The 25,497-nt window shown below is 47.3% G+C and overlaps 1 non-coding gene across 1 annotated transcript; it reads right to left on the bottom strand.

The window, feature by feature from the left end:
• Positions 1–628: 628 nt before the first annotated feature.
• Positions 629–735, bottom strand: LOC141417644 (U6 spliceosomal RNA). The gene has a single exon (XR_012442295.1). It is a non-coding gene; the product is annotated as a U6 spliceosomal RNA (small nuclear RNA).
• Between the last annotated feature and the right edge of the window lie 24,762 nt (positions 736–25,497).

Raw genomic sequence — 25,497 nt, 5'->3', positions numbered from 1 at the left:
ACTCCATACTTGTTTCCCGTTTTTCTTTTGGGAGTTGGGAGTGTTACTGGGCTTTGAACTCAGTGCCTCATACTTTCTAGGCAAGCACTCTACCACTTAAACCATGCCCCCAGTCCTTCTTGCTTTTAGTTGGTTATTCAGATGGGTTCTCATGCTCACTGCCCAGGCTGGTCTCAGATCGAGCTCCCCCACCTCCACCTCCATCTCCCAAGTAGCTGGGATCACAGGGGCATGCCACCACACTAGGCTTCTTTTTAACTATGCCCAGACTGGCCTTGAACCTTGCTCCTGCTGTCTCTACCTGCCCAGTACCTGGATTACAGACTTCCAGTTTTTTTACATTCAGTATTTCTACCTTAGACTGCAACTGGGTTTTTTTCTGTTTGGGTTTTTTTAGGGGGAGAAGGGGAAAGGATTTGAACTCAGGGCCTCATGCTTGCTAGGCAGGTGGTCTACCACTTGCACCAGTGCACAAGCCCTGTTTTGTGTTGAATATTTCTGAGATTGGATCTCTTGAATATTTGCCCTGGCTGGCTTTGAACCACAGTCTTCCTGAGCTCCACCTCCAGAGTAGCTGATTACAGGCATAACCACCAGTGCTCGGCCCTGCAATTGTTTTTTGTTTGTTTTTAATATGGGCCACTTCATGAATTTGCGTGTCATCCTTGTGCAGGGGCTATGCTAAACCTCTCTATATTGTCCCAAGTTTAGTATATGTGCTGCCAAAGCGAGCACCTGCAAGTGGTTTTTAATGCTGAAATAGTTTTTATTTAGAAATATTTGTAACAAAATAATTAAAAGCCCAGCAAATGTTTGCAAAAAGCTATCCTAGAAACTGGCAGAACAGGCACACATGAAAAATACATCTATTCAGATGTATATTCTGCAGTAGGTAAGTAGGTTGGACTTTCAGGATGGAAGCATGTTTTAGGCACTTAGCCCTCGCAATAATTTCCTACTGCATCCCTGGAACCTGATCAGTACTTTCCTAATCTTTTGAAGTTTTGTGAGGTCTTGTTTCTGATTAGTGAAACATTTAATGTTTATTTATTTTTTGTGATACTGGGGTTTAAATTTAGGGCCTCATGCTTGGTAGGCAAGCCCTCTACCATTGAGCCACACTGCCAGCCCTTTTTGGTATTGGGTATTTCAAGGTAGAGTCTCTCAAACTATTTGCCCAGAGCTGGCTTTGAACCTCGATCCTCCTGATCTCTGCCTCCTGAGTAGCTAGGATTTTGGTGTGAGCTACTGGTGCTGGGCTGATCAAGCATGTAGAATGGAACGGTCTTAAGCAAAAGCACACACACCTGAGAATGTCATTGTTACTGTCCTTAATGAGTTAATGCCAAGTTAAATGGTTTGAAGGAGATGTTAGTGTAATAGTACTGGTTAACTCATGTAGAGCTACAGAAGTACTTACTTACCAAAGGAAGTTCAAATTGCCCAGCAATATTGTTGGATTATGTTCTGCTTGCTTTTTATACTATTTGGGATGGCGATTAGACTTTGTAACTGGATTCATAAGTGCCCAACTCTTCATCTTTCCTTCATTCTGTTTTTTTTTTATTATTTTTTGTTTGTTTTGAGATCATCTTGCCAGGTAACCCAGGCTGCCTTCAAACGGATCCTCCTGACTCTGCCTCCTGGGTGCTGGGATTACTGGTGTGTGCCACCACACACAGCTATCCTATTAATTTACAACATTCACAAAAAGGCAACTATTTGGCTGGGAATGTCCTATGCTCAGCCATGTCCATATATCTGAAAACAAACAAACAAACAAACAAATGAAAAAGAATGCTCATTAGTTATCTCTCTGAGCAAAGCACAATGTGTACCTTGAAGATACAAAGATGACAGAGGCAGCCTGTCCTCAGTGTGGCAGAGGGCTCCAATATGTAACATATAAAAAGCAAATTCACAGCTCAAAACTGGGTGCAGACCACAAGATCATGGACAGATGGTCATTTCTGTCTAAAGTTTGACCAATTATCAGCTATAAAGCCAAGTATGATTTGCTAGGCCTGTTGGTGCACGTCTATAATCCAGCCCTCTAGAGGTGAGGCAGGAGGATTTGGGGTTTGAAGCCAGCCTAGGTTACATAGTGAATTCTAGGCCAGCCTGGTCCACATAACAAGACCTTTGTTTTTGTCTCAAACAAAAAGCCTGGCATGGTGGTACACACTGATAATCCCAGCACTTGGGAGGCCAAGGAAGGAGGACCAGAGGTTTGAAGTCAGCATGAGCTACATAGCTGGACCCTGTTTCAAAAGACCAAAAACCAAAAACAATTGTCTGCTGTCGGTCAGTGAGACTAGAGAGAATCAGCACAAAGTGCCATAAAAACCCCACAGGTACAAGAATACACATGCTTTTTTATGAAGTCAGAAAGAGACCATGTTTTTCTGTATTGTCTAGGGCTATGTACAAAGGAGGAAGGTAAGAACAGGGCTTGTTGGTGGTGGTTTTTCTTGGTGGTACTGGGGTTTGACCTCAGGGCTTTGCACTTGCTAGGCAGGTGCTCTACCTAAATGCCTCCAGCCCATAGAGGGAGTTTTGATAGGAAAGGAATAAGCAAGCTTAGAGCTGCTTCCATGACCCAGGTCATGTCTTATTTCTTGACAGGACAAGGATTATACAGGAATCTCTATTTGTTAAAACTGGGACTGGAGGAGTAGCTCAAGCAGTAAGAGCTTCTTCCTAGCAAGCATGAATTCCTGAGTTCAAAACCCAGTGCTGCCAAAAATAAAAATAAAAGCTAGGTGTAAGTAGTCGTCATTTTCCTGCCTATTTTCTGCGATTAGAAAAAAGTCAGGTTGGAGGTGTGGCTCAAGCAGTAGAGTACCTGCCTTGCAAGCACAAAGCCCTGAGTTCAAACCCCAGTACTGCCAAAACAAGCAAACAAAAAAAATATCTTAGGGGCTAGGATTGTAGTTCAGTGGTAGAACTTGCACTTAGCATATATGAGCCCCTGGATTCGATTCTAGCACACACACACCCTCAAATAAAACAAGCCACAAATGAACAAAAGGAAGTTTACAAAACTATAACCTCTCAAGGAATAGTTATCAAATCTGATATTGATCAAGAACAAAGGCGTGAGTCTTTCTAGAGAGAAACCTAGTAAAAACAGCATTCCTGATGTAAAGGACGTAAACCAAATGCACGTGAATGCATAAGGTAATCACCTGCATTGTTTGTTAAGCATGAGGGAAAACTTTTTTTTTTTGATGGACGTGGAATTTGAACTCATGGCTTTGTGCATGCAAGCTCTACTCCTTTAGCCACACCTCCAGTCCATTTTGCCCTGGTAATTTCAGAGATGGGGTCCTGCGAACTATTTACCTGGGCTGGCCTCAAACCTCAATCCTTCCAATCTCAGCCTCCCAAGCAGCTAGGATTATAGGTGTGAGCCACCAGTGCCTGGCAGGAAAACCTTTTCTAGGGTTGCTGGTTTAGTGCAACCAGCTGCAGAGGGCTCCTCAGTAAGGTCGCTGGAGATCACAGCCTTCTAACTGCTTAGCAGACATCCTTGCAAGGCCTCACGTGGTGAAGGTGGGTTTTGTTTGGTTTTCTTTTGTTTGAGAGAGAATGTAGCACAGAGCTGGAAAAATCCGAATGTGTAAGTCTTTAGATGGAGCACACATCCTCGAGTGGACACAGGCACGTCACCTGCCTGTTTTTTGCACGTATGTGTTTTCAAGCACATTTCTAGAAAGAATGCTACTAAATCAAATGTTGCCTGATGTGCAATGAAAGGAATGTTTTTGGCTTACCATATTTTTAGTAAGTTTTATAAATACATGGAATTGGCCAGGCCAATGCCCCCAGTGCACACAGTGGGGGTGGGGTGGGGTTCTGTTTTGTGGCTCTGGGATCAAACCCAGGGCCTGGTGCGTGCGTGCTGGGACAGCACTCTACCACTGAGCTACGTCTGCGGTCAGAGTACAGTGGCTTTGGTGAGCTTCAAACATTAAGCTGATGCTTCTCTACACGTCTTCCCTTTAGCTGGTGTTCAGGTCTTCAACTAACTGTTAAGGACTCTAGCTAGCAGGGTAGGAACCAAGACCAATTTTTTTTCCATCAGATCCTGGATTTGAATCCTGGCTCTGTCACTCAGCTCCTGAATGAAATTAAATAAATCATTTAATTCTTCCAAATCTTCATTTCCTTTCCTTTAAAAGGAGAAAAGTAAAAACATGTGTGCTGGATCACTGTAAAATTAAATGAAATCATAAAGCATTTAACACATGATAAAAGCTCAATAAATGGTAGCTATCAGACCTATTGAGATATTTTAAAACTTAACCCCTTAATATGTATTGTTTTGTTCACTCAATAATTTTTTCAGTGTTTCTATGAATTCTGAGTTTTCTGTGAATCTCGGATTGTGCGTTTCAACAGCCCATCCCAACAAATGATCGCGATGTTACAATGTAGGCTGAGAAAGTTGGACATGACATAACTAGACAAACCCTATCATCAACTGACTTGATTATTTGACATAGAAGCTGACCAGGAGACAGTGACTTCCTCCAGGTCACTTTCTCTCCTGCGTGGGTTTTATTGTGTGTCTATGTGGTCAATAGAGGTGGAAAGTAGAATGACAGCTATGACTCAGGTCTCAGGGAGCACATCCATTAGCAGTTCTGCACAGCCAGTGTCAATGCAAGAAACCCACGTGCAGTGGATGGCCACTGCTGTTTGTTTTCTAATTATTACATTAAACAATCTTAGAGCACCAAATGCAATAGTGAACCTCAGAGGAAAACCACAGTTAGGGGCCATGGCTGCACTTCCACACTTTGTCAACCTTGGTCAGCCTTGGTGCAAAACATGTATCAGATAAAGTAAGAACCCAAATTACACTTAAAATGACAGAGGTTAATCTGAACATGGTAGTACACACCTGTAATCCCAGCTACTCAGGAGGTGGAGGCAGGAAGGTGGTGAGTTTGAGGCTAGCCTGGGTAAGGGCTATAGGGATGCATTAACTTACAGAGTATAGCCTAGTGGAGAAAGATCACTACATTCCTGTACAGATTTAGAAATCCGTGAATATACCAATATCTGTGTTTCTTGAGTTCATTGCACTGAATCTAGGGGCTCGGGCGGTCAACAGAACCTTCCATGTTGAAGGAAGTAATCTATAATTTCTGTACCATCCAATACCATGCTACTTACTCTTTCAAACTGCCAAAAACAATAGAAAAGTTCCACTTGTGGATTAAAAAAATACCAGAACCTGTTTGAGTTTCAAATATCCAGGCTACTGAAACAAAGCTAGTGCCATGTTTCAATTTGTAGTCACAGACCACACGCAATTTAATGCAGCAGAGGTCCTGGCTGAATTCAAAAGATGGTATTTAGCCACGAGAGATTATTTATTTCTCTTCCCAGGGAAATAAATAGTCCCTTCCAGGGTTAGTGATGATGCTGACAGTGTGTATAGATACATATAAAGGACATCCATATAGAAATAGAGGGTGTCATTCTATTCAACTCACAGCCTTTCATATTCATATAGGTTCATAATTTTTGCAATTACGTAGTTTAAACAAAAAAGCCACTACCATTTTGAGTATGTGTAATGCACTTGGAAACCAGAACGTGTTTGATGAGACTTTGTAAGCGCATTTTTTCATTCAGTTGTAATCATGTCGCATCGGTGCTCAAGCTTCAGAAGAAAAATAAAAGCAGAGGTAAGCAAAGGTCCAGGTCTGTCCCTCTCCTCACTGTCCCTCCCTTGAGTCACTGCTCAGGTATGAGGGCAGCCAGGTCCCCAACACAAACAGGACTTGACTCAGCCCTCTGCTAATCTTCACTGGCCTTGTCTCATTTCCTTCTTGTCTTCCCCACCTCCTGTGCAAGAAAAACTGATCTTTCATATTCAGTGAAGCATTGTCCAAATTAGACATTTGAGGAGGAACTGCACTTTATGTAAAAAAATCATAGCAAGGTTTTAACAAAAGAAACTGATGGATAGCAGGTGAGGACACCGGCTCTCAGAGCCGAAAAAAAAAAAAGAGAGAGAGAAAGGAAGGATGGAAGGAAGGAGGGAGGAAGGCAGGGAGGAAAGAAGGAAGGAAGGAAGGAAGGAAAAAAAGAGAAGAAACAGAAATCGTGTTGTACCTAAGGCAACTCACTAATCCAGACTAGAAAATACGGAGTGCTAAGACACCATGGCACTGGAAAGGGTGCAGAATTCTGAACCTGACCGTAAACATTCTGGGTTCCCTGGCTCTAATCTGATGGAGTCACTCAGTGGCTGGGCGTGAGGTAAGAGGAGCTGGCTCCCTGGACAGTCTATCGCAGGCTTTTAAATGGACTTCTATGAAAAACCTGAGTGGCCATATCTCCTGGGATCAGTGTGGCGTTCAGTTGCCCCTGGCCCCAGTAAGTTTCAGCCACCCCTGCTGCAAACTCCTCTGTTACGGAAAGCACCACGTGACCGGTAAGGTCCACCACCGACTCTGTTTTCAAGGTCTTTCCTGAAAGTTGGCCACAGAGATAACCTGGTTTCCATGCTATTTATTGCCTAGGAAGGAGGAAGGGTTGAGCCCAATCCCCTTGGGCGGTGAACTTGCGGTTCCAGGGAGTCTAGAAAGTCAGATCTGATGCTGTCCTGTCCGGGGATAGTGAATGAAAATGCAGTCTTCGCTGAGAACCAAGAAAGGGGACTTGATTACAATAGCTCTTTCTTATTTGTGCCACATTTTAAAAGCCCCCTCCCTTTTTAATCTCTTCCCCTACTAAAGGGAATATAATAGAGGGGGTGAACTTGTTCAAAGTACATTGTATTTATCTATGGAACTATCACAGTGATACCCCCATACTACTATGCTAATAAAATCAAACAAACAACAATTTAAAAAAACTTGCTACTCTTCCTACTACCTAAAACATATTTAATCGATGACTTCTGCAAATGGTAATTTTTCTACATTATGAATGAATTTCTTTTAATATTCTTTTTATGAACTCAAACATCATTTCACCCAAGACCTCCATTTACTGGTGGCAAATGTGGCTAACTTCGAGTGCCCAGTATCACTTCATCCATCAAAATTGATTAGTCTGCAGGTTAAGGAAGATTATAAGGTTGGGTCAAGCCCCCCCTCTCCCTCCCAAGCGTTTTTGCAAAGATAAAATTCAAATGATGTTTTTAGTAAAAATGATTGCCTTCTTTTAAAAGATGGCGTTAAAGATAACAGTAATAATACTTTTTCAACAGCAGGAAGACTTTGCTGTCTTTGTAACTAGATTTATGGAACAGCTGATTGAGTGTGCTCAGAGGCTTTCATTTGGGGTAGCTTGTGAGCATAGCATTACTCTGAAGCTCTGTCTCAATGAGGAAAAATTTAATAAAAACCATGAGGTGCCTCTGTAGAGGAGACAGCATTTTAAAGCAGTAAAAAAAGAAAAACCCAAAATCTTACCGTATCAACTTTTTAAAATAAAAGCAATCAGTTTTGGATAAGACTTTGCAACTTGGAGCATGTTGCAGGGACTAGCATCTCTGGCCATGGCGTATCTTTCCAGTACCTGAAAGCGCACTTGGAGGCTGGGGATGTGACTCAGTAGTAGAGCGCTTGCCTAGCATGTGTGAAGTCACGGATTTGCTCCCCAGCACCTGAGGATGGGAGGAGAGTATGTTCTTACCAGTTCCTAGTTGCTAGCAGAACATTTGCACTGACCTCTCAAGATTCTGCCAGCCCTTCAAGGACTCATTTGTGAGATCCAGTGCGTCAGACTTGCTCAGGTTCCACGTGACCCCAACGCAGCACACCCTGAAAAAGCGTTGAAAGTTCGTCTTGCTGAGACATTCAGCAGATGGTTTAAAATTGTTTACGTGCTGATGGACTGTGACATATGTACAGTCACACCCAGAGAATCCTCCCTTCTAAGTCAGAAGAGTGAAAAATGTAGACCCCATTTCTAGCCCTTTAAATAAAGTTCCCCTTTCCAGGATTATTTATCATGGTTAGTGGTTGCCATCAGTCATGGAAAGTTAACAAAGACCTATTGGGTTTATCTATAGGCAGCGAAACAAACATATCTTGCTCTTCTGTTATCTTCTTGTTAACAAAGCCCTATCAGGATGTTCTAAGCTCAGCTTTACTGCCCAGTGGCCCTTTATCTAGGATGATATAGAGAGAGCCCATCAATTAGTGGGCGGGCTTGTAAGTAGCTGCCATATATTCATGAGAGTGGGTTCTCTCTATTCTCTTCCTCTCTCCCTTCACAGACACATTGAAGTCTGGTTCTCTATGGGGTCCATGCTTACCTTCTGGATTTTGGCTCATCTCTGTCCCAGTAAAAAGTCAGACAGTGTTTGGCCCAGGCACAGTGGTGACTTTGCAACTGAGCCAATGAACAGGACTGTGCTCAACACACTTATACAGCCCCACAGGACCAAGGTCCCATGAAGCAACGTGAGAAAACACCAGCTTTGGTGGAAATGTTGCTTTTACCTAATTTTGCAAAAGCAATGTTACCATGCACTCACTTGATAAAATTTAAAACATTGACACAAACACTGTCATTCCAGTTGTCTGGACTTGGGCAGGGGAGAATCTAGCCACCAGAATAACATGTGTCTTCATTGTCACTCATTCTGATCAACTTGCACCTGTGTGTAAAGCCATCACTGGTCCCCAAAGGGCCTAGGATAAAGCCACTTAGCTTGACTGATGTGGCAGTGGCACTTCATTGTGTCGTGGACCTGCCTCTCTCTCTCTCTCTCTCTCTCTCTCTCTCTCTCTCTCATCATACTCAGGGTACATCACACTCCCTAGGGTTTGCTGAACTCTCTGTGCCCTTCCCCAACCTTATGTCACTAAGCCTGCTTTTTTCCTTCTGGAACCTCCTAGCTTTCTCCTCTGCCACTGAAGCCCTAGAACATCCTCTGAGTGTCAAGCAAGCTGCACTCTCTGATGGGACACTGGGAGGCAGTGACCCATCTAGACTCACACACCATCAGGTTCTATTCTTCATATAGCTATTTATTACATCTAAAATGATCTATTTCCTTGCACTCTACCTTCAGACATCTTGAAGACACAGAAAGTTTCCTGCGTGGCTGTCTCAGAACTTAGCAGGATGCACATTAGGAAGGAAGGCATGATGAAGGAGTAGTTATCAATGCCTTAACACTGCTGATATACCTCTAGTATATGCTAAGAGCTGCTGCAAGGAAATTCAAGAAGCAGAGACAAGAGCAAGAACAGGTTTCACAGTCAGACAGACTGTGTCACCAGCAAGAAAGGGATCAAGGGATCAACCTACCCAACAGGGTGTTCTGCATATTTAGTGAGATAATGCTTGAAACTTACTTTGTTTGTAATGGATGCAATTACTGTTATCCTATGATACCATCATAAGGGTAGGTGCAAGAGCCTACCCTTGCAGTGATTTAGACAGCACTGTCCTAAGACAACATTTCCATCAGTTTCCCCCAAGACAACTCAATTTGGTGAAGGGCTGTGTGGCATGTGGTGCCTTAAAAATCCCAGGGCAGGATTCCAGTGGCTCAGACTACAGAGCCCCTGCTTTGCAAGTGTGAAACCCTGAGTTCAAACCCCAGTCCCACCAAAAAAAAAAAAAAAAATTTACAAAAATTAAATAAATGAATTAATTAATAAAATAAAGCAAAACAAGCTCTAAAGCAGACAGGACAGACTGGCTGAGTACCATTGTTACTGTCCCTCTCTCCACTCACCTGTGACCTCTCTCCAGTTGGCACTGTAATGAAGAAACCCCCACCCATTTCCACTGTGGCTTTTTTCCAGCTGCCTCTCACCCAGACTCAGGTCTCCAGCCCTTCCTGTCTAAAGACTGGTCAACAGTAGGTCCATGGCACTGCTTGGATCCTCTAAACCTAGCACTGGGAGAGGCAGGCAGCAACTCTGTGTCCTCCTGGCCCCAGTTCCAGTTCTCAAGGGACACTCCAGGAGCTTGGAGTTTGCTTTTCAGAAAGCTGATTAATGACCCATCCAAAGTGGAGGAGCTCTTCTCCCATCTCCCCACTTTGTCCACACCAGGGACAAGGTGTGTCCCTGCCCTGGGGACACTGTAGATACCTAGCACCTCAAGGAAAGCTTGCATGCAGGTTGTTTTACTGGGAAGCTTTTTTGATATGGGGAAGAGAGAGACCACAAAAAAGCCCCTTGACTTCCAGGGGAGGGGTCACCTCGTTTCTTTCTCCCAAGAACTCCTCAGCCACTAGCGGCCCACTGTTCCTGGGATGGGAGCTGCTGAAGAGAGCTGCTGAAGTTCTTGTGAGCCAGGCGAAAGCTTCTCCAGGCCTGAGCACAGTGCCCCAAAGGGTCCCACACATCAGGTATATGCTGAGTGGAGCAGGAGGACACTTGGACTGGTCTTGGCTACCAGCTGTGCACTAAAGACAGGATGGGGCAGAAGAGCTCATTTGGGACATGTGGCTTGCTGAAGGCAGGAGAGCAGGGTGCTCAGGGGGCAGCATGGATATTCTTGGGATGGAGGGGGTGAGGGAGTCAGGCCTTCTTGGATCAGGTTCACAGAGACCATGGGTGGAGATGGCGCCCCAGAGCCATCTCTGGGGGAGGGGTCGTCAGGTGTGGAAAGGAAAAAGGAAGAAAATGAAAAAAGAGGGAAGGAAGGAGGGAAGAAGGAATTAGGGGATGGTGCAGGGAAACAGGCCATCAATGACCTTCATAACAACCCTTAGATTTTGGTGGCCTTGGAGGTTGGGAATTGAAATCTGTTTGCAATGTCGCTTTAAGGTAGATCGGTTTCTTGTAATGTCCTTGGGTGACTGTCCCTAGATAGCCCGGTTCCACATACCCTACCTCCCCATCCCGGGCCCTCCGCGGAAAACCCGGGGACCAAATGCCTCTGTTTCCTCATTGCCCCCGACCGAGAGCGAGAGCCCAGGAGCCTGAACACAGCGGGCCGTGTTTCCTGGCCAAACTGGAGAAGGAAACCTAAGAACCGTGCGCTCCCGGCAGGTGGCTTTCTCCGGAGCCAAGGCGGCCCGCGCGGCCAGGCGGCGCCGCTGGACCAGCCTGGCTTCTGCCAGATCCCAGGGAGGGGAGGAGGACACCGAGAAGGTGGGAGGAAAGTACACGGAGAAGGAGCCTCGGGTTATCCAACTCCTCCAAGCAGAGGTGGCCGGGGTCTAGGAAGCCAGGTTCCCTTTTCTGATCCTGATGGTCCAAGAGGCTGTCAGAAACGACCCCGACCATGATGGGGCAGTGGCAGAGCCCGCCTGCGGTGCCAGTGTGCAAATGAGCATCCCTGTGGGGCCCTTGCTGTCCAGGCAGTTGTTACTAATACAGAGCAGGACAAAGCTACCCCTGGTACAAGTGCAAACTAGTTTCTGTGTTAGGGAAAAAAAAGAGAATAAAAGTTTAATAAACGTGTGCTGTGTTGTGGATGACTTTGTGACGACCTCTGTTGCAAATGGCCTATGCATGCGGAATAATGGTCTCCTTGCAGAGAAGGAAATAGCTTAGTGCTATCATCGTTGCCTCGGTAACCATCAGAGTCCCCATCTAGCAAGAGAGAAATGAGTTATGAAAAGGCTTGAGTGAAGAAGGGATTAACACATGATCCCAGGGACAGTACGTCAATCAAAATCAACTGAGAAATTACACTGCTCTATTTGAGAATTTCTCCGGAACCCGAATGCTAGTGGAGTTGGGTGCGTATTCTCCATTCTCTCTCTCTCTCTCTCTCTCTCTCTCTCTCTCTCTCTCTCTCTCTCTCTCTTCCGCTCTCCCTCCCTCCCTTTCCCCTGCCCTCCTCTCTCCTCTTCCTTTGCTCTCCTTCCTCTCCTTAATTTCAGAAAGGGGAACATATTTTTTCTTCATGACTGTCGTTGAGAATTACACTGAAGGGAAGGAAAAGCCCACGGAAAAAGAGGGTTATTTACGAAGATGGGCGTCCCTCACGCTAGCCCTGCACCCCGCTCTTGTGCCGCCTCTGTTGCAGACCCTCCTGTCTCTCTAATGGACCCCACCCCGCAGCTCCTGTAGCGTCCGCTGAGAGGCCGGCCCAGGCCAGGCGCTCGTGCACTTGGCCTTGGACTGGGGAACAGATGCGCCGCTGCACTGGGTTGGGGAAACAGGGGAGGCTGGGGTGGTCCCGGCCTTGGGGGACTGGACAGCAACCTTTGAAGTAACCTCGACTCAATTTTCGGCTTAGCGTCGGGGGGAGATCCCCCCTCCCGGGGTAGAAACACACGCGCCCACGCACGCAGACCTAGCGCAGGTACCGCTCGGTTCCTAGTGTAGAAAAAAGACCCTTGCAAAACCAAGGAGGGCTTTGGTGATGGACTTCCCAGCAGTCGCTTGGTAACTATGGCGCAACCACGCCCTCAGCCCAGAGGCCTCCTCGGCCCCGGTATTTGGATGAAGAACTTTGCAAAAGCCCTTACTCTGCTCCACTCGTTGCCCCCCAAAAGAATGAATGCTGTCTTTCGCAAACACTTTAGCGGCACAAGACCCTGAGGAGGGGCCCCCAAGGAATCTGGGGGGTCTGCTGCAGCCCGGGAGGCTGGACCTCTCCAGATGGCGATCCCCGAATGATCGCTAGCGCTTCTGGCTATGGACACTGGGGTTTGGGTGCGGCCCTTGTAATAGGGCTCTAGAGAGTTCTGTGGCTCTCTCTTCTGGTTAGTGGTATCAGGGCGCCGGGGAGACTTGGGCCGGGACTGCACAGCCCAGCATACCCTACTCCCCATTTTTCCGCCCAGGCCCACTGCTTGCCTAAGGGACCTTGGCTATCATCTTGCCTAACCCCTTCAATTAGCAGAAGGGGAAACAGAGGCCTGGAGATGATACAGTTATTAAAGCCACCGTAGACAGGGCTGGGATAAGAGCCCATTTCCTGAACTTTGGTTTAGAAAAATGGTCCTATTTAAAATACAAGAAAAAGGTTTAAGGGAACTTTTCTGGAACAGAGAACTTTGCCCAGCAAGGACCAGGAGATGTGTGGGAGAGGCTAGGGCGACGAAGGGGACTGGCTTCTCGCTTGGGCCAGCTCTTTCTGGACCCCTCCACTCGGTGCACGGCGGTCCCTGCCTTCACTCCACCCTCCCTCCCATCCACTCCATCCGTCCATCCATCCATCCATCCGCCTCCCTTCCCCCGCGGAGTCCCACACAGGTTTCAAGTCCCGAGCGCCCCAATGGTTAACTAAACCGCCTTGACCCCGGCGCTATTTGATATTTGCCTCCTTGACACTCATTTAGGCGCTCGCAGCGGTAACGCAGACATTGGACAAGTCCAGCCTGAAACCGAAGCCTTATGCAAGGGGGGAGATGGGGAGAACCTGATAGCTGGAAACTCGTTTTCTCCAAAGGCTTTGGGGACATTTTAGCCCGGCTCCAGGTCCGCGGAGCGCCAGGGCGTCGCCAGTGCGGGTGTAAACGTTAAATGTTAGCTATTTGTCCCGATGATTGGCGTGAAAATCGACTCTTGTCTTCTTTTTTTCCTCCCTTTCCCTTTTTCCTTTCCTTTCTCTCTCCCGCTCCGGATTCCCAGAAATACCAATCCAGCCTGGGGCTCCTATAACCCTCCCCCTCCTACAACGCCGCCACTTAAATCAGAAAACTCCCTCTTTGGAGACTAATAACAGTAACAGCCAGAATGAGGCCAGGCTGTAACTTTTCTGGTTTTGCTTTACTTCTGGAGGTGACACTACTTGTGTGGTACCGACTCACTGTCTCCTCTTCTTAGTCCCTACTCTGTCTTTCTCATTTCTTTTACACAGGGAGTGAGAGAGAATGAAAAGTGTCAGCAGCATATTAGTAATTCAGGAGTGCTGTGCTGTCTATGAACAAGAGACAAACAGATGGGCAGATAAGAGAGTCACCTGCTTTCAAAAGTTCTAGTTTCTGCTGCTAAAGGGAGACATCTTACTCAAAGCAATTCCTGCTGAGAGAGAGAGAGAGAGAGAGAGAGAGAGAGAGAGAGAGAGAGAGAGAGGGCCCAGAGTTGAGGCTGGTAACTAGTCACAGCTCTCACATCCAATCTTCCCTGACCCCATTCTGAAGCCTCTAAATAATAACACACTTATTCTAGACTCTTCCCCCTTCTAGAGGTGGCTCCAGCCCCACTCCACCTCCTACTGTACTCTAATTCTTCACCTTCTACTACCTCTAGTACCTCCACCTTCTTCCAGTGTAACCTTTTCAAACTCTGATTAGTGGAAGCTTCATTCTCCTCACTCACGATTTCCCCCAAGCCCCCTCCTTCCTTTCCCCCCCTCCTTCTTAAAAGATTTTGGAGCCGGGAAGATAAGATATGCAATCCTCTATCGGGAATCCTGTGATATTAAAGATCAAACGTGGCATCAATGGAAGACCAAATGCAGAGGGAAACAAAAGGGGGAAGCTGGGAGATGCTCATCAGCTAATTACAGCTGCAAATATTATGCAAATTTATCTTGGCACAGAAACGGAGAAAGCAAGTTTAAGTGTGGAGATAATGCCAGCAAATTGAATGTTCACCTGGTATGGGAAACGGCCCAGTAGCCTCCACTGGTGTGTCTCATCTAGGGAAGCTCCATTTTTTATACTCCTATCAGATCATCTGCACTTCACTGGTTGGGGCTGAGAAATTAATATTACTTATAATTGATACTTGAAATTCTTGGAGTGATGTGTCATAAAGAAAAAAGAAGAGAGGAAAAGGAAGATGGGGAGGGGAAGAAGGAGGAGAGAAAAGCCACACAATGTTGAATACAGAATTAGGAGTAGAAGTCTGAAGTCCATGGTAATAAATCCAAAGTGAACTGAGTATAAAGGGAATTAAACAGAAAATTAGGTGTCTTCCTCTACCAAAACTTAAACAATCTTTAGAATCAAAACTCCAAGCTTTAAAAAAAAAACAACCATAATTATTTGGCTGCCTCCTGTGATTGAGAGTGTGGAACTTGAACTTGAGAGAGATGGGAACCTTGGGTAACTCCAGGAATGGGAAAACTGCAAAGGCAGGACCACCCCAGGACTATTTCACAGATGTAAGCGGAAGATGTAAGCAGAAGGATGCTCTGTCTTGATGGAACTTGGTCCCTGCTTGTTCCCAAACGGCACCCCCATTTCCTCCATCTTTATTGGTCCATGTCAACATTATTCAGTCTACTCAAGAACTGTCTGGGAAATTATGGTCCCAGTAGACAAACTCCAGAATCTTACACTTCAAGAAGTAAACATTCTGAAGTATAGGAGAGAAGGAAAACAGTAGGAACTGCAGTGAACAGAAAATCATTCTTAAAAGAAATAATCAAATTCTTCTCCCACCTCTCAACCCGAAATCTTCCACAACCTGGGAAAGCATGGAGAATTTCAGACAAGCAGAATTCGGGTACAAGCCATCCAATTACCAAGAATTTATGATCTGACGTCAGGAGAAACAATTGGAGGGCGAGTATGTGTAAGTCTCCTCTCACTGGCTTGTGTATTTGCAATGATTATTTAATCCAAACCACTGAAAGCAATCAACAGGCACAAAAAGCTTAAAGAGCAAATTACCAACAACTTCTGCCCTTTCTACTTCCCCAAACCAGGATGTCGCTAGTGTTGTCAGACAATGGGAGGGGACTCCAGGGTTAGTTTTGGATTCTGAAATCCATCCTAGTAAAGCCTGTTGCATTTACATGGCTTTTGTTCTTTGAACGTTAGGATGAAAGACAAAAAGAAACAAAAATGCCAATTATTGGAGCTAATTAACCATTAAATGAGAATGTGTGTCCGCTTCTTTCTCACTCTAAAATGGAAGTTGACTGAGGGGGAGGGGGATTTGTGAGAACCCACCTACCCTTGTTCTGCAAGAAAATTAAACCTATGCATATTCTGCAAGTGTTAACAGACAAAGCCAGGAGAGCTGACTGTTTACATATACATACATACTTTCCTAAAGGAGAGCAGTGAATAGCCAAAGAAACCTGGAATTGGTTTTTTTCTTGTTTACTTGGAATGGGCTAGGGTGGGTAGCTGTGTGAGGACTAGAGAGATGGCGAGGAGAGAGAAAATCTCAGGAAAATGAACATTATTGGTATCTTTCTATATAAAGATGCAAACGACATTTTATCTTAACTTGGCCCGTGCTTTAGTCAGTGTTTATGATTAATTATCTCCTTTTTCATAAAAATAAATCATGTTAAAAATTAGGATCTTGGCTGGGGGAAAAACTAAGAGCTGGTTTCAGGTCGATCTTGTTAATTTCAGCCTGAAATTGACACACTAATTAAAGAGCACCATGGTAAAGCACAGGCAGGCAAGATTATACCCAGTTCCTTTTTTTTTTTTTTATCAGATCTACCTTATATTTTCCCAATTAAAAACTGCAAAAAGCAGTTTCATTGCCCTGGGATAAAAAATAAGGGCCCCCTTTTCACAACGTTGGCCATCACTTTCTATCATCAGATTCATTGTGATGTATTAGATGCAATAAATTATCCCATGTAACAAAACATTGGGAGCTGAAAGGAAGATAATCTGGAAAGCAGAGATAAGGATTCATTATTCCAAATCATTATGAATCCAACGTTGCCTCTGACTTCTTTCTTAATCAGCTCCTCTGATCCTGGATATGTGAGCAGCACAGATAAGGAAAGAGTCGTTTATAATTCTCCACCTCGTCTAATATTTTAAAATAAAGTCAGAGGCAAGAAAACGCCATAAAACACTGGTGAGCAGGCAAGCGCCGAATGAAAAATCACTTCCATGTCATTATATCCACAGTAAGATTTAATTAAAATGCTCCACGTCCACGTGCATTATTTTCAGATAGGATTTTTTCCCATCACGTAATAATTGATAGGAATTTGCAAACGGGGCTATTTATTTAGGGCGCCTGGGTGGAATAGGTCTGAATTTTTTTTTTTTAATTTCCAGTCACTGCTTTTGAAACTTTCATTTGAGATATTCATAGTTCTGTACTACCCAAGTCCCTCTGGCACCCACCCCCAAACAGGCTGCAGTTCTTGGTCAGGAAAACACATGTGATAGTCAAAGTCAGAGTCCTGAAAGTTGAGTTTAATAAAAATGTTATGTTAAAAGAGGGGGAAAAAAAAGAAAAAGAAAAAGTGCAAGAATTGGGTTTCATGCCATATCTCCTTTAAGCTGTTCATTTATATTATATCATTTATAATAAAATAAATCTCAATGAATAAGATTGAAAGATTAGAATTTTTAAACCCTGGCTAATATTTGAGTATATTGTCATTTGGCAGAATGCACTTTAAAGACCTAAAGTAATCTCAGAGTACAGATAGAAAAAGCAGGATGACACTGAAGACTGAGGGTCACAAAGAAAAATACTCCTGTGTTTTTAGGGAAAGATGTGGGATGCTGGGATCTTGGTGGAGCAAATGCAGTGTAAGAAATATGGATTCCGTAGCCCATTCTCAGAGAGATGGAGATTCTGGCAGCAATTATTTCTCCTACGGAATCTCATTTTTCTTTACCCAACAGGTGAACTTTGTATCTGCACAGCCATCATGAAGACCTGGACTCAGTGTTTCTATTATCTACTGGTCACTTATGGATCCATCTTTTACCTCCACACGCCAGTGACTTCCCTTTATATTTAAAGTCCAATAAAATGCCTTCGCTTTTGGTCTTGGAACACATACTGAATGCTCCATGGCTTTTAAAGTTGAGGATGTTAGTGGCAGTTAGAATGATCGCTTGCCTTCTACAAGAGTTCTAAAGCCTGGATTTGTCCCAGGCCCAGGAGTCACAATCCACCTCCCCAGCTGGCTCAGCTCTGAACCCATGTTTGAGAAGAATGACTGCCCACCCAGGGTTAAGTGGTTAAAGACCAGCAGCATGTGCTTCATGAGGGAAAATGGAATTGGGGCAAACTGAAGCAGGGTATGTGGGTGTTGGGTGCAGGAACAGGGGACCAGCAGTGGCCTCTGAGTTTGAGTGGCTATAAGCTGCCTCTGTGCCTTGGTGCTCTAGATTCTGAGAGCATAAAAACTCTTCAATGAAAAGATTCAGTAAAATCTTGAAAGTGGAAGCATCCCATCTCCTCACATGGGTTGAGTTGGGGACAGCCTCTGAGCAGCTGGGTCTCTGTTGTCCTTTAATGTGTAACACATAGACAGTCCCTCCTGAATAACGGGAGTGTCCTTTCTTCTCTCCTACACACACACACACACACACACACACACACACACACACACACACGCCATGAATCAGTGAGCAAGAGTGGTAGCTTTTAAAATTCGGAAAGCGACTTACAGCTTCACTAAACCAGTATCTTTGTAGTGTGCGGCTAATGTCCAGGGAATCTCGAATAAATCTTCAGTTCTGCCCAGGAAGTGTGACTAAGCGACTGGGAGTATTTCCCTCACTTTGTTTACTTCTCTGAATAAATTCTCTTTCTTTGCCCCATTTCCTCCCAACCCTCAAATCTTCCCCAGCTCTTGGGGAATTATCTCCATCCCTAAATCCGTCAAGATACTCAGACTTGCACAGCTCTTGACTCTTGCCCCTGTCTGACCATTGCATTAAAAAACTCTTCTATTTTTAGGGAGTCCTTTAGGTTTTCTTCTTAAAGCCTGAATCTCTTTGGCAGCTGGATTTCCTTCAACGACGCCTTGCTTTTACTAAAGGTAGAATTGGGGTGATGGAGAGGATGCATTTGGGGGTCACATGTCCCAACTCCTTACCACTTTAGACCCGGAGACAAGCAAGAGCCCGCGTCAGCAGAAAAGACAGAGAGCAAGGCCGCCAGACCGACGGGAACCAGGCAAGGGAAGGTCGCCGCGAGCAGGGGACCGCGCAGCCAGGATGTGCACGGGAGAGGTGGGAGAGGGGGAAGAAGGTCCCTCTTGGGTCTCTGAAGGTGCTATTGCAGGATCTAGATCTCAAGGGGAAAAGGCTTTCTTTTGGAAGCAAACTTTTTTTGGGGGGGCAGGGGGCGTGTGGGGAGGGTAGGAGAAGTGGACAAGAAGTGGGAGAGAGAGGTTAGAAAACCAAGACTCGCCACTGGTCTAGTGGACAAGACATTCGGGGTATAACTAACACTCCGGCCAAGGAGACAACTGTCGCCGCCTGGGTGACCGACGCGCTCCTCCCTGGGTCTTCCCTAGTTCCCACCAGATAGTGATCGAGAAGAAACCAGGGCATGTGAAGGACCCGGTGGGTCCGAAATGCCTGCGAAGCTCCCCTTCCCAGGGGCCCGGGGGCTTTCGCGGCACTGCCAGGTGCGTCAGGCAGGGCAACAGGTTAGGCGCAAGCTGTCAAGACAGTGCCTTCTCTGCGTCCTCCAAACCCGCGGCAGAACGTGGCTCTGCCACTTGGTGGCGGAAGGCGGGAGGGACAGAGCGGGGATGTAGAGAAAAGGCTGCGTTTGTGAGGATGGTGGGCTTCGGGCCCCCTAAAGAGCAGGGAGCCCCCCTTCTCTTTGGCCAGGACTCTCGCCTTTATCCCTCGCTGGAACGCGGATGGGTTAAGACAGGATGGTGGTACACGTGAAGGTGGCTTCGGGCTTACGGGGCCAGAGCGCAGGCCGCCGACCCACCGTGGGGGAAGACTGCCCACCGACCCACAGATCTGCTCTGCGTAGCTTTGCCCTGACCCCGCAACTTCTCGGCCTCCCCAGCTTTCTCGCTCTCCTCCTTCCAGGACCCACCACCGTCCACACCCCCATTTCTTCTGGAGCTGCTAACCAATTTGCTTCGTCCTCCCCCAGGGACTGGTCACCCCCAAACGCTTTGCCCTGTGACACTGGGCAACTCCTTCCTTACCCTACCGGTTGGAGCACCTAAAACTTCTTGACTTCCTGACCCAGCCATGGACAAATTTTGTTTTATTTTTCCCCAAGATTTATTTATTTTTAAAGTCAGTCTCCATATTCTTTTTGTATAAATATTGTGAAGGGAAAACTCTACCTGTCAAAACAAATGGACCCTGACCTTTTACCCCAATGTTTATGGAGTTTCATTTTACTCTTGCTGAAATTTATTCATGACAGATTCTCTCTGGATGATTTTGATTTCCTTGCCATTGGGGTGGGGTTGGGAATGGGTCTGGGGTGTGTTGAACAGGAGGGTTGAACTTTGCTGGGGCCTGGGTAGCCACAGAGGCCATTTTCTCTCTGGTTCCAGCTCCCTTGTCCCTTGTCTCACTCTCCTTGAAAGTAGATTTTTCCCAAGAAGTTTTCTTTAAGCATTAGGACCCTAGTCCCCCTTCCAAATCCCTAGTTGGTGCATCCATGGAAATTCCTACCATGCAAAGGGCCAGAGCACAACAGCCAAGCCCAGTCCTGCTTCTAACTGTTGGTAGCAAGCTACACCTGGATGTAGAGACTAGGTTTTGGGGAGATATCTGAATAAAACAGAGCAGGAGGGCAGTGGGAAGGGAGGTGGGAAGCCCAATGGAGCAGAAGCACTACTTTGGTGGCTCTGCCAATCATTTCACTAGTTGTACCCCTCAATGTTCCCTTTGGGTCTTCCACTTGTTCCAAAAGTGGGAGAAAAATGTTGCAAATGTGTTTATACCTATGGTAAGGACCCAGCCAGCACTACTGATGACACTTACAGTGTTAATTTCAACCCTGCCAGAAGACAGTGGGCTGGCTTTGTAGGCGCCGAGGTTAGGTCACATTTCAGGCAAGTCTTTCTTACTCCCTTCTCCCCCCTAACTCTCTCGGTGTCACCCAACCCTGATGTGCGGTTTGCGTGTTTGCAAAAGGGGGTGAAATTTATTCCCTCCCTCTGTCTTTTTCCCTCCCTCCCTTTCCCCCTTCGCAACCCGGAAGAGCTCCGCTCTCTACAGTGAGCTGGGGAAGGCGGAGGGGAGGGGGCTCCAGCAAGGATGCCCATCACCCAGGTTTTACCTCGCGCTGGAAGCCCGCCTGAGATGCGGTAAGCGGTTGCAGCGGCAAGGACGGCAGCAGCGGCAACAGAGGCGAACTCTGCCTGTCATTTCTGCCTTCACATCTCCGGCAAGGGGGAAAAATAAAAAACAGCTGGCCCTCGGGAGCAGGTCAGTGACTATAGCTCTCTTCCCTCTAACTCTGCACTCCCATCCCTGCTCCACGTGGAGAGAATTAAGAAGAAGATTTGCAGAGACAGCTGTCTCTGGAAGAAAGTGAACTAGACTCCAGTCCTTATTGTTCTTTCTGGTCACTGGAAATCTTTGGCTTTCTGCAGTGACCTTGGGCGAGCATGATGGGTGAGTGTATGGATGTCCTTGTTTGGAGGAGAGAGCCCAGACACGTTTTCCGTGGCAGGGAGGGAAAAGAATTGGAGATAATAACCCATCTGCCCAGGAACCTTCTCCGAAGATGGCTGTGGTGTCCAAGTGTCAATTTCATGTTTATTTTCTTCTGCTTACAAGTGTATGTTTAAGCTCATTGTCTCTGCATAGAATTAAAGAAACAGATGTGCGCTATAAGATAAAGTTAGAGCCCAGATGTGTTGGCATCTGGCGTCCCCTCCGGGAGCTGGTGGTCAGAGACACCTTTGCTTCCAGAAGCACTCTGAAGTGGGTGAGAAAACCGCAGCTTCCCAGAGAGGGTGACCAGGGTTATAAGGAGCGAAACAGGCAGAGAGGACAAGATTTGGACTTTCTCTTGGGACATCACGCCACAGACCCCCAAGACATAGCTCAGAGATTCCCCCCCTAATCCCCAGGAAGGCAGACAACGTTAAAATGGAAGGGAAGCCTAGTGAATCTGGGTAGGATAGTTGCTTTTACACATGGCATTTCTTCCTGTTAGTTACTGCAAGGTGTCTGAGGAAACTGACATTGGTGATTGTGTTCAGGGCAGGGAGTGGAAGTGACTACCTGCAACATCGCCTCTCAGTTTGGGCTTGATTCTGGTATTTCCTGATCCTTCTCTCCTCCCCCTATGGCCCATATTCACCCAGACTATGGGGTTGTACATGGGAGGTTAGGAACTTTGCAGAACAAATATGAAACGGCATTCCCATGGCCCCTCCATCCTGAGGGGTTGCTGAAGATAAGGTATTGGTGGCGATGGACCATTCCCTGACCAGCCCAGCAGCAGGCCAGGGAGTCACAGCCAGGCAGGTTGGTTTCATCCCGGTGTCTGTAAATGAAACGCTTGGCAGTTCCAATTGCTGTGTACAGGGAGGGGACTTCCCATTAAATGGTTGTGCCAGTCCAAAGAAAAGAATTGTTTCTCTGCAGGTTTGAACCAGGTTGGGATATGGTGTCTGTTCAGACAGACCAAGACCCAGGTGGGTGTCGGTTCTCATGGGCTCTGGTCATTGATTGATTTCTACATTGGGTTGGAGCAGAAGACTCAGTTTCTAGGTTCAAGCCAGTTGCTCTGTGAGGCCTAACGAGGGTAGCTGGTGAGTGGTAGTGGTCCACAGCCCACCCTTCACTCTACATAAGCTACCTTTGCCAGTACTGAAGCAGGAGGGCAGGGCACTGGGGCTGTTTTGCCTCCTCCCAAAGCCTCAGTCTGCCTTTGCTTTTATTTAATACTTTGACTCTACCTTCTTGCGGAAGAAATGTGGGGTGCAGTGAAGGGATGGGAGTGAGCACCCCTGGGCACTCCTTGGTAGAGTCCTTTGGTTGGGATGCCCAAGAAGCCCAAAGCCACACAGAGGTCCTAAGGAAGCAGGTATGTGGGTTGAGACTTCCTCCTGGCAATTTGTGGCCTGAAACTATAGAAGATGGCAGAGAATTAGGGATTCTAATAATTGTGGGGTTGAATGCAAAGCTTTCTGTTCTCTAACCCTCGCTTATTTTAACCATCTCTGTGCTGCATTTCTCATTCTTGGTGTCTGAACCATTTTACACATGAAGTATGTGTTCCTTCCCTTTGTGTGCAAACCGAATATTTTTGATGGTTTCTGTTTTTCTTAACGGATGGAATAACCAGAGAGAGGCTTGGCAACCGCTGTCTGGGAGCCCCCTTTGCTTGGCTGCTGGGCCAACTGGGACTCGGATGTCGTTGATTGGGTGCGGCAGTCAGAAAGGATGAGAAAGAAACAGTTGCCAAGGCGGCTCTGGCCGGGGTCCCCCGCTTGTCCGTTGCTGAGTGTCTGCAGGCGCTAGTGAAGGATACGCACGTGTGACTGGTGGCTGTTTTATTGTATATAACAAATTGCTGGAGTCCATGAGTTGGCAGGCGGCGGAAAGCCTAGCCCCAGCCGGGGGGGCCTGGTGGGCAGAGGGCAGCCCCAGACCAACGGGGGGCCAGGCAAAGGATGAGCAAAGATTGTCTTTGCACCCCTGAGCCTGGCATGCTAACGGCTTTTGCTGTTGGGTCTCCTATCCATCCCAAGGTACAAACGACTCCCGCTTTTAAAAGCCCTCCTTTGCTGTCTGCTGGATCTGGACTGAATTACCCTCCCCCATTTTCCCTATCCCTGCAGTGAACACCTCCCCCTGCCCGCCCTTGACGCCTACGGTCGATTGTTGAGCAACAATCACACGCCAGTTCTTCAGGCTAATCTAGAGGACCAAAAACACAATACCCCCAAGATAGCCTTCTCTTCCTTAAATGCCAAGTTGGAGCCGCGGGAGGACAGTCGGCGGCGGCTAGCGCTGAGGAATTGTGGTCGGCTGGGGGACTCTGAAGATGGGTGTTCAGCTGGAGGTCAGGGGGAGTGGAGCAGGTGGCGCGGGCCGCCGGCCTGAGCCCCAAGGACCGCCCTTGTGTACTGCCCAAATACTAGAACCTGGCGTCCATGCGTTCAAACCGGTGAATCTCACCGCCTGTCTCCGACTTTCCTGGGTGCGGGAACCGGAGACCCGGTCGTTGGGGGTGGGCCTGAGAGGGCCTCCTGGGAGGAAAGGCCGAGTTTAGAAGCTGCTAATCCCAGTGTGAGAGTCAGAGATGTCGCCAGGGCAGGGTGAGCGGCCTGCGTCCGGGGAAAAGGCGCTTCCTCGCCGGGGCATCTCGGTCCCTTCCTCTTCTGCTGAGGCCGGGAGAGAGGACGAGCTGGGAGAGGAACCTTTCCTGCAGGCTGACTTGGACTGCTTTTAACTCAAGAGGAGTCCTTCCTCTCCTTCCCCATCTCTGGGGCTCCCCGGTTACCACCTCCTCTCACGTATGCATTGTTAAACCCGAAAGCAGAAATCCCCTGTAGTCTCCTGGTCCGACTCCCCCCTTTCCGTTACACCCCTATCTACCCAATTTTTTTTTTATCTCGCTACAATCAGGGGTTTTCTCAAGCGGGGAAAAGATGGTAGTGGCAGAAGGAGGATCAGTATCCCTCGAAGCTGGAGCTCCCGCCGAGACCGGGCTGCGGGCGGAGTGCGAGGGGGGGTAATCTCGGAGCGCATCTCTTCTCTCTATGACTTTATGTAGCTCGCCGCTCCTCCTGGCCTGGGCGGGTTTCCTTCCGAGATTTAAACGGTGATAGATGAATAAGCAAAAAGAAAAAAAAAAAGGTAAATCTAACCACATAGCACCCTCAGAACGATGGCCCATTTTATAGGGAAGGTATACCCTAGGCCTGGGCCAGGGGGCGTGGGAGCCGGGAGAAATGGTTCATGTACACGGCTCAGCTGAGTTCCTATGGGTTTCCCCTTAGACGCTTCCACCTCCAACATCTTCCCGTTGTCAGAGTGTTTTGGGGTCCACACCTTTCTCTACATCCACCCGATCGCCGGGTTTTATTTGAAAAGGGTCAACGGTGCTGAGCTGAGATCCTCAATCAGGGTTGCCCTCTGCCAGCTGCTTTTTCATCACTTTTTGATTTTGAGCACAGCTCTGCATTTCAGCTCATGCGGGAAAGAGAAAGGGACCCTGGGTGGTAGCTGCGTTGACATTTAATATCTATTTAACCTGTGCGGTCCAGGCCGCCGCGCCGGAGCGGGCTCCCCAGCGGTTTCGCCCGCGCAGCCAGGCCTAGCGGTGGCGCCTTGGGCCGTGTCCCCGGCGTAACCCTCCCGCCCGGCAGCCGGCGAGCTGTTTATACAGCTTTACCTGTGCTATCCTCGTATCCAGTAAAAAATTCTCGCCCGGCCACGGTAACCTAATACGGAGGCCGAGACGGAGGAGGGGGTAGTGAGTTTGGCTCCGAAGGAGAGGGAGGTGTGTACACCCCACAAGCAGGGGTCTCTTCTTTGCTCCTCCTCCCCCATTTGAGAAGGTAATTCGGACATGGTTCAGGTGACCAAGGCGGGGACCCAGGACTAAGGGAGAAAGGAGACCAGTTTCCACGTCCCTGTTCCCCCTCCTTTTTTCTCCATCTAACAGGGACCCGCGCGGCGACCGCAGCTCTGAAGCGCGCCACCAAAAGGCATCGTGGTCCCGGGGTCGTCCTACCGGAGCTAACGAGGCCGAGGACGGGTTTCCCCGCGATGGCCTGTCTCAAGTTGTTCAAGCCCGGTCCTTCCCTTTGTAACTTACACACCTAAGACAAAAACCAGCAAGGGACAGGACCAGCACCTCCCCAACCTTGCCGATTAGCTCGGGTCAGTCTTCCAGAGCGCGCGGATGGCGGAGGCTGCCGGCGGGTGGAATCGAATTAAATGCCTCTTGATGGCTTTTGTCTCTCGCTAATTGC

This window comes from Castor canadensis, chromosome 15 (genome assembly GCF_047511655.1).
Source record: "Castor canadensis chromosome 15, mCasCan1.hap1v2, whole genome shotgun sequence".
Lineage (NCBI taxonomy): Eukaryota > Metazoa > Chordata > Mammalia > Rodentia > Castoridae > Castor > Castor canadensis.
Note: the sequence above shows the minus strand (reverse complement) of the source record. Positions and strands in the feature narration are given on the sequence as shown.